At 37.1% G+C, this 15835-nt stretch overlaps 1 long non-coding RNA gene across 1 annotated transcript in view; it reads right to left on the reverse strand.

Annotated features, from left to right (window-relative positions):
- Positions 1 to 15258, reverse strand: part of LOC118353001 (uncharacterized) — a 52767-nt gene extending 37509 nt beyond the window's left edge. The window contains exons 1-2 of the long non-coding RNA XR_004811093.2: positions 15151 to 15258; positions 1415 to 1498 (exon numbers count right to left, since the gene is read on the reverse strand). This is a non-coding gene — a long non-coding RNA (uncharacterized LOC118353001). The remainder of the gene's footprint in view (positions 1 to 1414; positions 1499 to 15150) is intronic.
- Positions 15259 to 15835: the final 577 nt, after the last annotated feature.

Raw genomic sequence — 15835 nt, forward strand, 5'->3', positions numbered from 1 at the left:
AGACATTAGTGACATAAAAACTATGGATAAACTTCAATGTAATATAGATGGCATTAAGGTATCTGTAGGCTCTGGAATAAGCAAGCAAAAAAAAAAAAAAAAAAGACATTCAAAATAATTCCTATAGCAATGTAACCTGTCGAATTCAGGTTGGATGTAACAGAAAGCCAATGTTCCACTAAAAGGCAATTGAATTGATTTAATGGTAAAGCAATGAATATTTGAACAAGAAGAATGACCATAGCAAAGATGAAGGGATGAATTTAAGAAAAACAAGGACTCCTGTCTCTTGCTAGAGAAAGAATAGGGGTGAGGTGAAGATAGCCAGGTTAGGGAGGGGTGGTAAAGAAAGTAAACAGCATAGTTTGGAGGAGAATCTAGGTCAGTGTGCATGTCCAGCTGGCAATGATGGCAGGGTATTCTACTCGAGTAAAGATCATAGGAGCAGATGGAAATATAAAACCGAAGCCTTAGCAAGTAGTTGGGCTAGAGAGTTACATCTGAATATCATTATGTAAGACAGCTAAGTGAGTGGGTGATTTTCTTAAGAAAAACCTAGTGAACAAAGACCAAGTGAATAGACCAAGAACTGATAATTGGGAGGCCATTACTACCAGAGCTCAGGAAGGAGAAAAACTAACAAAGAATTCTAGGATGATGATGATGATGATGATGATGATGATGATGATGATTTAATAACTATAATACATGTCAGTTATTGAGCAGTTATTCTGAGCCAGGAGCTGTGGTAAGAGTTTTACAATCAATGCTCATAACAGCATCCTAGAGACAAAGACATAAATTTGGTAGTATCCAGTAAAGTGTAAAAGCAGCTATCTTAGTTATGGAGAGAGAACAGATTTTCATGAAGGTTATGGTCAAATCTACTAAGACAAGATATGGGTTAAGAAAATTCCTAAGGTCTGGCTGAGCTGGGTACAGCAAGCTGGAAAGCCTGCTATGGAGGAGCATTACTTCAAGAAAGGCAGCTTGAAAGCTTCTCTGCTGTTCAATTAGGGCAAGAGCCAAAAAGCCCAAAGAACTCATGTGGAAAAATGATGACTTTCTACTGAAATGGACATGGTATTACTAAGACTGTTTAAGAGATTACAGATGATTTATGAATACAATTACACATGTAATTCTATTCATAAATGTTCTATGGTGCTTTTCATAGAATCGATAAATTGATTATATGGATTTTTCCATAAAATAAATAATACTAAGAATAATAATCATCTATCATGCATTGAGACTTACAATAACCAAAGGATTATATTAGCCCTGATGCTTATAACAATCCTTTAAGATAGATCTTATTACATGATTTTATAGTTAAAAAATTGAGATCTGGACTGTTGAAATAATTGGCCCAGTTCACCCAGCTGTAAGTGCCAGAAACAGGCTTGCAGACCAGAGCTGCGTAGTCCCGTAGCATTCCTCTTTCCCGCTGTTCCACACTGCCTTCTGCAGGATTTCGTTATCCACCTCTCTGCTCCTAAACATAGAAATAAAAGATACATGATTTACATTAATAAAGGATTGTGTATAATTCCCTTTTAACTGTTTTTTTTTTTTTAATTAGCCTAAAATGTTGGAGAACTGATCTTAAATATTAAGCACTTTGATGGTTGTCCATGTTATAAAAAGTTGTCCAGGGGATCCCTGGGTGACTCAGCGGTTTAGTGTTTGCCTTCTGCCCAGGGTGTGATCCTGGGGTCCCAGGATCAAGTCCCATGTCGGGCTCCTTGCATGGAGCCTGCTTCTCCCTCTGCCCGTGTCTCTGCCTCTCTCTCTCTTTCTTCTCTCTCTCTCTCTCTCTCTGTGTCTCTCATGAATAAATAAATAAAATCTTTAAAAATTTTTTTCCATGTTATAAAATTGGCAAAGATAAACATGATTAATATCCCTTCTCTTGATGATGCCCACGGCCCCACAGAAAATAAGGAATATCACAAGTGTGAGTTGTGCTCCAGAATGATAGGAAGATACCAGTTTAAGATGTGAAGAATGAGAGGTTCACCATTATAGTAAACTCTCTGCTGACAGATTATTTTTGTGTTTTTATAATATCCACAAAATTTCCATATGAGGTCATTTTTAATTTATACCACACATTATCTCTCTTGATCCACCTTTTTCTCAAGGTATGCTATGCTAAGGTTTTGTTTTTATTATCCCACCCACATGTGGTTGGCCTCTACAAACATACACACACCCTGTCTGGGTTATTTCCAACACAAATACCAATGGTATTCACACTATGGGAAGAAGAGTAGCCTGGGTAAAAGTTGACGTGGAGGTTAATGTTCAAGCTGAAACTTATATTGTATAGCTATATGCTAGAAAAACAATAATGTTGTAGGAACAGAGAATTCAGAAGCATAGGGGCAAATATACATCTTCTATTTTTCACCTAAGAGATATAATTACTGCTCCTAAACTTCTGCATAGGAAGCAAAGAAAAGCTTTGTTTTTATTATTTATATTTGAGGAAGGTCAAAAAGTCCTTAAGGAGCTTCTCCAACAATATGTTCTTTTACTTGAAAATGCCACCAGTCAATTGCATTCTTTTAATAAATGGATTTTACACACACAGGGACACCCCCCCAACACACACATCTATGCATGTACAGCAAACTCAAAGAAAGAAGTTATGTGGAAGTGAACAGTATTCAGAATTAGCAATGCTACAGGGATTTGTTTACCAATTTTACTAAAAAGAAAAAAAGAAACCCTGAACAGTTAAGCGTAACACTTAATGGAGAAGAAACAAGAGACAGGAAGAAGTGTGAGTTTCACACTTGGAGGGCACTTTGGTGAGTACACACTTTAATAGATTCAAAACCATAGAAAAGTGTGGGAGGGAACCTTGGGGAATGAGGGAAGAGCTGAGGGGTGGGCAATTCGTGTGTTTGCCAACGGGCGTGAGAAATATTATAAAGGATAAACAATCACAGGACAAAGTGACGCATTAGTTCACAGGCAAGTTTGGAGGTGTCAAGTGAATTAAAATGCCTTCATTCCATGTTTGCTGGGCTGGCTGTGTTATCAGGCATGTTTTAGTTCAGCAACACTTCCCCACCCTTAAGTTCCCCTTACATGACATTTTAGTACATGCACATTTACTTCTGAATTCTTGTCCCCAACCACAAGAATTTCATTTTGAGTGTATGTGGATTTTGAGTCATTCCAGTTGAGGATAATTAGAAAAAGATGGAAGCAGGAGGTGGGGAGGGGAAAGGGAGTCAAAACAGCAGGAGGAAGGCTTTTGCCAAAGTAGCTACAGTGAGATAAAGGAAGCCCTGTGCTCAGAGTCCTCTCCCAGGCAGGCAGTAAAAGGGATGCATGGTACCAGGTCACACACAAGGTACCTTAGAATGGAAAGCTAAGACCATGGATCCCTGCTATTAGTCAAGAAGGGTTGACAAATACCTCCTTCCCTGTGACAGACTGAAGGGATTAAATATGGTTACAGAAAACTTGTTTTTCCATCTTCAGTCTTCAAATGGCATTACGTCTCTTATAGAACCAAAAGCCTAAGTTGTAATCAGAAAGACACTAAATATTTGGAAAGAAGTGCTCCTTAGCTTTTCATGCACACTGTCTAGAGCAGAGCAGCATTCACAAGCATCTCCTGATTATTTTTTAAGATTCTATTTATTTATTCATGAGAGACACATAGAGAGAGGCAGAGACACAGGCAGAGGGAGAAGCAAGCTCCATGCAGGGAGCCCGATGTAGGACTCGATCTCAGGACCCCAGGATCATGACCTGAACCAAAGGCAGACACTCAACCACTGAGTCAGCCAGGTTCCCCCACAAACATCTCCTTTTAACCACAGAAGGAAAAACGGTGAATTTAAGTTAATCATAGGATATTATTGCCTATGTACGATGCATAAAATAATATTTATATTCTTTGCATTTACTATGTAGTCTGTATAATTTTGTTTTCATGAGAAATAAAAATTTAAAAACAAACCTTCCCTAAAGAGGTTGACCTGAAACCTGCCTCCCGCACAGGGCTCTCAGTCCCCAAGGACAGGGATCACAAACCCCACGCCTCCTGCCACCGCCAGAGAAACGGAGTAAAGGGTGGCTCTCACCCTTAGTTGTAATATGATAGAGAGATGGAGAGTCTGATAAGCTTTAGAGTACATGCCCAGCTTTAAAAAAAAAATGAATTCCATTTTCTTAAGTTACTTTATAAACCAAAGAAGTAGATCTGTGGACCACAAAGAGCTCACTCAGTCTTCCAGCATCAGCCTCAAGGTCTTAAATCCCTGGGCAGCAACATGTCCTAACCTAGGGGCCCTTGGGACCCTAGAGAGTGGGGAAAACCACATTAAAATAAAAATACCCAACTAACCAATGCTTGGATTTAAGGAAATATGTATTTTCCTATACTTAGGGATTTCAAACTTCAATTTCTAATGTTTTTGTTTTTTTTTTTTTCTGTTTTTAAATACTTTGTGCTGATTTTCTGCTGCATTTGATCTGTCACTACTTGGAGAGGAAACTCATAACAATGATAGCCACTTTCCTGTGGCTTTATCAAAATAAGTACTGAGGACTGGAGTACTATACTTGTAGGTTAAACACACAAACACAAACACACATGAATACGCAAAACTCACACACAAACCCGCAAACATACACACACATGCACATACAGATATACAAATAAAAGCAAACATACAAGTAAACATACACATACAGGAGCATCTACCTGGCTCAGTTGGTGGAACATGAAACTTTTTTTTTTTTTTAAGATTTTATTTAGTTATTTGAGAGAGAGACAGAGAGAACATGCATAAGAGAGACACGGGGTGGGGAGGAGCAGAAGGAGAAGCAGACATTCCCTCTCCCCACCACCCACCAAACAAGGGGCCTGACATTGGCTGAGATCTTGACCTGAGCTGAATGCAGATGTTTAATGCACTGAGCCACCCAGGTGCCCAGAAGATACAACTCTTGATCACAGGGTTGTGAGTTTCAGCCTCATGTTGGGTTTGGAGATTACTTAAATAATAAAATCTTTAAAAAAAAAAAAAAAACAAACCCATAAACATACAAATGTACATGCACATTCAAATACACCCACATGCAAACGCATATAAGTATATAAACATACAGGTACACATACACACATTAATATACAGATACATATACACACAACAAAATACTGAAACACCTTTGAGTCATCTGTCAGGCCTTCTTAAAGGTGTGTAGACTCCTGTGAAAGAGTATCTTGGACTCTCCAGCAGGTGGGTCAGAGTTTGTTCTATCATGGATTAGAGTCAACCAAATTTCATTCCATGTTACTAGTCCTGGTAATGTGTCCTGAATTCTCTGTACCTCATTTTGACTTTACCTGCAACTCAAAAAACAAAAGCTTCCACTTTTGGAACTGTCTGTAAACTAGAATTCATGAGAAATGAATGGTCCCACATCTTCCTGATTATTAGAGCTCAGTTGGATAGATTTCATCTTTAGTTCTTATTTCCCTGTCCACTTTTAGTGGCATGCATCTTTTTTTTATGTAGAAGTCTCCTTCAAAAGACGGAAGACACAGGTTTCCTTTCTGATCCTTGGCAGTGGTGGCCCAAATATAGAGATTAGATACATTAATTTCCCCTGTTATTCAATTAGTTATGAAAGTTATATAGCTTTAGCAAACATCCAAGACATCTAAATGCTAAGAATAGGGTTTAGGTTTAGATTCAGAGTTTTAGTAATTTTTACTAGGCAAAGAAACGAATTTTAGTAGCCATCAGATTATAGAGCCCATTAGTGCATTGATGTTAGAAAACTTTGTGAAGAGGTTAATTTTATGGAAGACCTCATTGACTTTGTTCTGCACTGTATAGACAAGAAAAATCCTATCAGTAAAATTGTGATGAACATTTTAAGGTGTTTTAGAATGGTTTGTGTAGTATGTAGAATTCTAAGATACCAGTATAAGAGTAAGCGTAGTGTACACAATAATCTTCCCCATTTAATTATGACCTATGAGTAGGATGGATATCACCACCATGTTTAGGTTATATGACCAAAATGGAGGGGTTTTGCACAACTACTAAGATCCCAAATCAGGTTTGAGGTAATCAAAAGATCATCCTCCTTGGGTAGGTGTGATCTAATCAAGATAAAACTTTAAAAGTGAGTCTAGGGGCACCTGAGTGGCTCAGTGGTTGAGCATCTGCCTTTGGCTCAGGTCATGGTTCTGGGGTCCTGGGATCAAGTCCCACCTCAGGCTCCCCACAGGGATCCTGCTTCTTCCTCTGCCTATGTCCCTGCATCTCTCTCTGTGTCTCTCATGAACAAATAAATTAAAAATCATAGATAGATGATAGATAGATAGATAGATAGATGATAGATAGATAGATAGATAGATAATAGATAGATAGATATAAAATAAGAGTGGGTCTAGAGGCCAGAGACTCTCTCTCTCTCTGGTCTTAAAGAAAATAAGTTCTGTAGCCTCAAGGAAATAAACTATGCCAACACTGCATGAGTTGGGAAGGGTATCCCAGACTTCAGATAAGACGCTAGCTCCAGGTGACACCTTGATTTTAGTCTCATGAGACCCTGGGCAGAGGACCCAGCTAAGTCTAGTTTAGTGGCCCATAGCAATTATGAAATAAATATATGTTGTTTAATCTACTAAATTTGTGTAATCTTTCACACAGCAATTGAAAATGAATACAGTTCTTTTACTGAGTTTGCAAATATAGCCAAAGCATAACCTTTTAACAGTAAAATAATACAAACAGAAATCATTCAAAATTAACCCTTTTTACCTCTTAATAATAGTTAATATTGGTCTAGCTCTTGCCATAAACATAATAGGGACTGCCAAAACATAAACTTTTACTATGTGATAGGTCCATTGCTAAAGTTTTCCTTTATCCACTCTCTTTGTATATGTGTCCTTGGCAATGTTGTTTCTTTTCCCATGGGTAAAGACTGTTTACTGTTCTGGCCTTGTGAATTGCTTTGGTCCCTAGCAAGTCACCATAGAATAGGATGGGAGTGTTGTCATGCCAGTTCTAAGCCTAGGCCACAGTAAGCCTTGCATATCTCTGGTTGGTCTCTTGAAACTCTACTAAGACCTGAGAAAAATCCCAGTTACTTTGCTGTAGGATGAGACATAGACAGAACTTTCTGGTCCCCATTATCCTAGACAGCTCGTTTTCAGCTAACTCATCACCTGGCACAGATACTTGAGCAACCTCACTTAATAGCTGCTGAGCCTGGCTCACATCAGAGGAACTGTTTAGCAAACCCATATATAAGTATGAAACAATAAATTGTTGTTGATTTAAGCCACTAAGTTTGGGCCAGCTTGTTACTCAATAACATACTGATAATAGATAATTAATACATACAACAATGTTTATGGTAAAGCAAATATCATAATTGAAACATTTGAGTCTTTTTCATTTTTGCAAGTATGGTATATTTTGACTATAGACATGCACAAAGGATAAAACAATATCTATACAACATCTCCTGATATATTATAAGCTCCGGCTTATCATACATATGAACTCTGTTATAATATATTGAAAAGATTGTTTTCTAGGTGTTGTAGGTGATTTCGATGCAAAGTATAAAATCTCTGTCCTACTAACTAGCAGTTACAGTCAGTGATAGCCGATGTTAAAAGTTACAGAGTTTTATTAACAATCTGATACTTGTATATGCTCCATTGCAGTGTGCTCCTCCACCCCCAAATGGTTGAGCCAGCATGTGGGGACCTTCAATAAGAAAACTCATTTTGTTTCAAGATAGCTTATATATCCTTGGGTTGCTCTGTGTGTTAAAAATATTTCTTATTATTTTGGCTCAAATTTTGTCCTTGTAACTCATACCCACTGATTCTAATGTCCTGGGGAGTTTCTACCTCCTGGGAGGCACATAGGTCAGATGTCATTCTTTTCACACTAGATTTTTATACTTTGTTATCACAGCCCTAGAAAACTAATATCCCCACTAACTCTATTACACTACCAATTTTGACTAAACTTTCTAGTGTAGCACTATTTTATTACCCAGAGCCATGATTTCAATAGGTACTTGGTTACAGGTATGTACAAATGATATTTTGAGTAAACTTTTATCACTATATGTCATGGACTACCAGTCCCCTTTTCATCATTGAAAACAAAGTCATTAATGCTTTAAATAAAAATCAATTAATTAGCATATAATGTATTATTAGTTTTAGAGGTATTCAGTTATCCATCTATTACATATAACACCCCATACTCATGACATCAAATGCCCTCCTTAATGCCCATCACCCAGTTACCCCATCCCCCTCCCATCTCCCCTCCAGCAACCCTCAGTTTTTCCTATAGTCAAAAGTCATTAATGCTCTACATTTAATCAGATAAGAGAACCAAATCCAGAAAATCTAGAACCCATTAAGGAAAGCCATTCTTAAGATTCTGTTTTTCTAGAAATATTCTGTTGCCATCTTCTGTTCCAATCAGGGGAGAAAGAAAATGAAGTAGAGGGAATGGGAGAATGAAGTAGAGTGTGAGAGAGAGAGAGAGAGAGAGAGAGATTTGGAGAGAGAGAGAATGGTTTGGTGGTTTAGGAAAGATGGTAAAAATCTTAATTGGAAAGTCTGTGTCAAAAAATAAAGGAGATTTTTTTTTATATTGCTCTTTCAACTGTGCTACTTAGTTCTCAATATATGAAAATAATATGAAACAATGGAAGTAGCATGTGGAAGCAGACATCTACCCATATGTATAAAGACTACTCCACTTTTCATTGCGGTGTCATCTAAATAGATTATCTGAAAGGAAATGTAGAAATGAGGGAAAAGCCCAGCAGCAAGCACACATCCTTCAACATTTTGCATCAGGTAGCTACTCTTTCAGAATTTCCCTGGTTTGCTACTGTGAGAAGAGGGCTGGGTGGGATATACTTGGTTTGGGTCAGCTAGGTTAACTTAGACATTTACATTACCTAGTTACTATAAGACTTTGCTACTTTTCTTCTAAATGGAAAAATACCAACTTTATGTGGCCATGTTTTCAAGACTTCAGGATACATTGTGACTTATTTCTGTTAAGCAGATGTTTTCTTGTTTGCATGTAAAATGGGTCTGTTAAAATTTTATAATCCAGCATTTCATGTTCTCCAAATAGACTTGTTTCAGTGATTTGACTAAACTTTGCAAATTTGCCAGAAGAAATATTTCTCTGAATGCCAGAAGTTTCAGTGTCTCTGGGGCTGATTCCTCTTGTCACTCCTGCCATTCAGGCAAGAATGTGAGGGTCCAGGCACAGTTTGTAACCTTGCTCTGCTTTCTCAGGTACTATCTAATTACAGACTTGGTCCAGAACTGAAAGTGATTATTTCAATCATTTTTCCAATTCCCAAGGAGATTATTATTCTCTTATAAAATGCTTATTAGAGAAGACAATGGGAATTCAGCACAACTATATTTTTTGCTTATCTTCCAAGGACCATGAGCTCAGGCTCCAGATGTTCTGACTTAGCCAAGGGCAGGGTTATTCCCTGGCAAAGGAAAGCTGAGACTTTGGCCTTTAAGAGAGAAAGTGGGGATGAGAGGTCCATTTCTGAAAGATACACGTAGACCTATGGGCACGGCCATTTCTAATATCTTCGTTGAGAAAGAAAATACGAAAAATATTAGAATTCTGAGATGTCTTTTGACTCTCCCCACTGCAAATGCAGCTGAAAAATAAACAAAGATTACATCATAAATTGAAATAAATGTAGCAGGGTCATTTAGAAAATAAATTATCATATTTTATGCATTAAGGAGGGTTCAAATCAGAATAGTACAGAGAAGGGTTGTAAGTACCATTCCCCTTTCAATGAGTCATCCTGGCCTCCCTTCTTTGTTCATTTTTATGTTCCTGAGGCTCTCTCTTCCTATTTCTGATTTTTTCCTGCCTTCCCACCAAATGAGATACAAAGAGAAAATAGCCCTGTTGATTCTTTATCTCTTTCTTTTCTTTGTTTCTCCATACTTCCAACTACATGTTGCTTAAGTTGAGAAAATAGTACAGGAAGAAAAATAAAAATCAGTTTCTATTTAACAGTTTTGAATAACTATTATTAAAACGTTTACCATGCTTTCTAGTTAAGTCTCTTCATGGCCCCTTCAGCTGCCCATATATGCACATTATTCAGGCTTAGAGCCAAATTCCTGGTCAGGAAGTTAACCCTGCTCAAGACATTATGGGAAGTACATTTAAATTTCAATTAAGCCATTTACAGAAATACTTCATTGAATTTCAAAACCTTAACACCAAAAATAGTTTGATTTCAGCGGCTAGTAAGAAAAAATAATTTTACATATGCATATGCAACAGTCCATTATTCTAAACACTGTCTATGATGTAACTTTATGCTTAAATATGGGAAGTTTCCATCTTTAAATGAAAGCAAAAAGGCCAGAACAACAATTTTTTATCTATGCAATGGGCAGTTTGCATGGAGACTTGCCAGGAACCATTGGATGGATGGCTGAGTGATGTATCCGTAATTAGCATGGGTGAATATTATGCCCTTTTGTCAATGTCTAGGCAAAGAACAGCCTATTGATTCTGACCTTTTTTTTTTTTTTTTTTTCAGCAGAGGGGTCATTACACAGGAAGATGTCAAAGCTATAAACAATGATGCCAGGAAAGTAAAGCTCAGCTGACTTTTCCAGTTTTGGAAAATTTCCTTCAAAAAATGCCAATCTCTATCTTAGCTCTCCTGTCCACGTTAGACAGGGTAGGCCTGGGTGTATATACTTATACATCTATAGATTTATCTCTGTATCTATTTATATAGATGTATCTTTCTTACTGGTATTCTACAATACAGGTGGTACTATATTTGATATATACTGGTAATATGTTCGGTATATATTCTATATATAACACCAGTGATATGATTAACCAGTCCTGGGGATTGGTTAATGGTAGCCTTGGAAAAGTTTGTGGCTTAGCCTATAGTTAAACATCTGCCCCTAATGAAGTCATACTATTTTAGACTTTGAAAAGACTTTTTTTTTTTAATTTAAATTCAGTTTTGTTAATGCTAATGTATTATTAGTTTCAGAGGTAGTGATCCATAAGTTGCATATAACACCCTGTGCTCATTACATCAAGTGCCCTCCTTAATACCCATCACCTAATCATCCCATCCCTGAAAGACTTTAAATAATCATCTAGTCTACTTGTCATCAACTGTGCAAATAATCTCCTTTATGATGTTTTTAACAGGTGCTCATCCCATCCCTTCTTGTTACAGTTTTTGGAGTCAAATAGACTTGGGATTACATCTTGGCTGTACTTCTCTCCAGCTTTGGGGTCTGGAACATTACCCTGAGTCTGTTTTCCTCATCTAAATGAGGGTAATATTAGCCACTTCATGGGTGTGTGGGAATTTGATGAGGTAATATACACAATATTGTGATTTTAGAGACTAGCACAATGCTTGTTTAATAAATACACATTTCTTTGTCCATTCCTTCCTGTTTTGGAAAGCCCATCAACTTCCAGAGCAGCCTGTTCCATTGTTGAATTGCTATAATTATTAGAAAGTGCTTACAATATAATCTGCTTTTCTCTTTTTTCTCATCTGTACTTTTCAGTTGTGGCTTGAGCTTCCCAGAAGTAGTGCCTGCCTATACCTGTAGGTCGGTAGAGATTATTTGAAGATGGTCAAATAAATGTTAAATTTCAGGCTATGTTTTCTCAGTTTCTTTAACCATTGTTCAGTTGATACATTTCCTACACATTTTAACTGTGCAGTCTTACCCTGTTGGACACAATCAGGTAAATGACTCAATGCCACCCCACCCCCACCGCCTAAGCATCCATTTTTATCACTCTGAATTTCTGGATATAACATTTCTATTCATTTATGATTTATTAGACATTTCACCTTACATTGAATTTTCAACACCTAAAAAACCCCACCAGTTTTCATGGAAGAACACACTGGAATTACATTATATAACTTCCTTATCAAACCCAAGTACTGGAGATGCCTGGGTGGGTTCAGCGTTTGAGCATCTGCCTTTGGCTCAGGTCATGATCCCAGAGTTCCAGGATCATGTCCCACATCTGGCTCCTGGTAGGAAGCCTGCTTCTCCTCTATGTCTCTACCCCTCTCTGTGTCTCTCTCATGAATAAATAAATAAATATTAAACAAACAAACAAACCCAAGTACTGGATCTACACCTAGCTCTAAATAGATTGGTTGATCATGTAATTGAAATAGTGTCTGGGTTAATAGGATGGTCTATTTAAACCAGTTAATTAAATGTATAAATATATACATATTTTATCACTGCATACAGTGAAATATGTTATATTCTTATTAGGTATCAGTTATCTTTCTTTAGTCAGTGAGAAACTATTCCCTTTCCTTAGTTTGATATTGACAGTTAACCCACTAAGAAATTGATTAGGGATGAAGGCAAAAGGTAGTTATATAATCTTATATACATCTGCATTCAATACTGCAAAATAGCAACTCATCTGACTCTACTTTTCTATTAATATGAACCCTACCTGGGTCTGAAGAAGGTAGGAATCATTAATCATGACCTGTTTGGGTTATGACAATAAGCATGATATTGAAAGGAGTTCACATTTATAATCAATACATATGCTAAATTATTATAGATTACAATAATTTATTTTAAAATCTAAACATTAAGTCTCTAACAATGTATTAGTATAACTAAGTATAAGAAATAAAAAATTAAAAAACATTATGCTGATTTCTTGTGTTGTTGACTTTAGCCATTCTAACAGGAATAAGGTGAAATCTCATTGTAGTTTTGATTTATATTTCCCTGATGATGAGTGACATTGAGTGATATTGAGCACCTCTGCACGTGACTGTTGGCCAAATGTATGTCTTCTTCTGAGAAATGTCTGTTCACATCTTCTGCCCATATTTTAATTGGAGTATTTGTTTTTGGCTATTGAGTTGTATTAGTTCTTTAGATATTTTGAATATTAACTCTTTATGAAATATGTCATTTGCAAATATCTTCTTCCCTTCAGTACTTTTTTTTTTTTAGTTTTGTTGATTGTTTCCTTCACTGTGGGGAGCGCTTTATTTTGATGTAGTCCCAATAGTTTATTTTTTCTTTTATTTCACTTGCCTCAGGATACAGATCTAGAAAAATCTTGCTACAGCTGATACCAGAGAAATTATAGCCTGTGTTCTCTTCTGGATTTTTATAGTTTCCTGACTCACATTAAGAATTTCAATCCAAAAAAAAAAAAAAAAAAAAGAATTTCAATCCATTTTGAGTTTTTTTTTTTTGTGTGTGTGTGTGTATGTGTGTATGGTGTAAAGAAAGTGTCCAGTTACATTCTCTGGCATGTAGCTGTCCAGTTTTCCACACCATTTGTTGAAGAGACTTTTTTTTTCCCCATTGGATATTCTTTCCTGCTTTGTTGATTAATTGACCATATAGTTATTGTGGGTCATTTCTGGGCTTTTTATACTATTCCATTGATCTATGTGTCAATTTTTGTGTCAGTACCATATTGTTTTGATTTCTACAGCTTTGTAACATAACTTAAAGCCTGGAATTGTAATACCCAGTTTTGTTTTTTTGCCTTTCAGGATTGCTTTGGCTATTTGAGATCTTTTGTGGTTTGCAACAATATTAATGGTGTGGGACCCAAGGAATTTAACAAAAATCCCCTACCCCTGGACAAACAGAGCAGGACTAACTCCATTTTGTGCTACACCTGCCATCTCATGTATCACCCCCACATGACCTGCTTATTGCTTAAGGCGCTGCCCCATCTTAGTCAAGCCGCTGAGCACACCCTTATCAGAAACCCGCTCATATAGGAATGTGGAACCCCTAACCGCCAAAGAATGTAAACCCTGCCTTTTGCCCACCAAACCTGCGTGCCAATTCTGACCAGAGTGATAGGCTAGTTCAAACAGTCACTATAGGGTAAATTGTAATTCAATTGGCCACCTGCATGCGGACTGACATGACTGTGCAACTTTGTGTGTTACAATCTCATTGGCCACTGGCCCCTATAAAACTGCTACATCTCTTAACCTTGGGGTCCTAGCCCCTGCACTGCTATGTGGAGTATACTTGGACCCAAGCTTGAGCTTGCTAATAAACCCTTGTGTGTTTGCATTGGCCTCAGCTCCTTGGTGGTTTCTCGGATTCTCAATCTTGGGGACAACAAATGGAGCTAGAGAGTATAATGCTAAATGAAATAATTCAGTCAGAGAAAGGCAAATACCCTATGATATCATTCATAGGTGGAATTTAAGAATAAAAATAAATGATCAAAGGAAAGACAGAAATAAAAAGAGAATCTAAATTAAGAAACAGACTCTTAACCAGATGGACATGTATGGGGGGATGGGTGAACCAGGTGATGAAGATTGAAGAGTACAATTATAATCATGAAAAAAAATTATGGGAGCAAGGTGTATATATGTATTTTTAAATATTATGTTGATAAAAATAGCAGTTAGAAATCCCAATTTCTTTAAAAATGGTCTTGGGACACCTGGATGGCTCAGCGGTTGAGAATCTGCCTTCTGCTCAGGGCATGATCCTAAAGTCCCGGGATCCATCTCACATCAGGCTCCCTGGAGGGAGCCTGCTTCTCCCTCTGCCTATGTCTCTGCCTCTCTCTCTCTGGTTTCTCATGAATAAATAAATAAAATCTTTTTAAAAAAGAAAAAAGAAAAGAAAAATGGGCCTGTGCTAAGTAGGCTTCATCTATTCCTTACAATTAGTATCTAGGAGCTCAAAAATAGTACTTCCTAAATTAAGTGCAGATCTTTGAAGTAAACATTGTTAGGTTTGATAAAAAAAACTTGCTTTACATTTACTAATAAAAGCATCCTAGGTGACTCATACTATAGGAAACTGAAAACAAATAAAAAATAAAAGATATATTTGTCTACCTAATCCCAAAATAGCTAATATAGTTTCTGAAATTTATAAATAGCATAAGCTATTGTCAACAATGGTTTATTGCCCTTTTTTTCCCTCATCAACTTGACTCTGAAGTTCCTCACTAGGAAGTTTAGCATCCTTCCAGTTGCTATTCCAGTTTTCTCTGAGAGAGGAAGCATATTTGTAAAATGAACGCTCACCTGGTTTAATTTTCCCTATGAATCCAGAGCTCTGATTTTCCTCCAGCACTCACCAGCCCTGCATGTCCTTCGTCCACAGGGTTTGGACACAGCAGATTCCAAAGAGCATTCATTTGAGATTATGTGACCCTAACACTGACATCAGAACTTTGCACCCCTTTGAGACCAATGATTGTTCTGGGAATGACATGTTACACAACACAATGCAATGAGACTCAAATGCTAGACTTTAGAGAACTGTTGCAGAAGGAAATTATCCTTTCTGCTAAAAAGATAGGGTATATTTCTGGATCCTTTCGCATGTGTCTTGTCACCAGAAGTAAAAAAGAAGTACTTGAACACAGAGCAAACAGAAAATGTGCCCAGGGTAGAGCCAACAAAGAAGATTGAAACTGAACCTTGAAAACCTTCCTTACCCACCTTCCTCCAGTTATCCTGATAAACTCTACCTTTTGTTTTTATTTCTTCTTAAAGGTGATTTGCATTGAATTCTCTATTACTTGTAATGGAAGCAGGCCTAACATATCACGTTAATTCAACTTGAATAAATTTGGAATCGTTTGTCCTGATGAGAGTAGAAAACATGGCAGTATTAGTCCAAGTCTAATTCATGCCAAAAGGTCTGATACCCTTAGATATGACCCTGGTTCCTCCAGAGTGACAGTTTTCTCCACCGCGTATTCAC

This window comes from Canis lupus, chromosome 31, assembly GCF_003254725.2.
Source record: "Canis lupus dingo isolate Sandy chromosome 31, ASM325472v2, whole genome shotgun sequence".
In the NCBI taxonomy this organism is placed as follows: domain Eukaryota; kingdom Metazoa; phylum Chordata; class Mammalia; order Carnivora; family Canidae; genus Canis; species Canis lupus.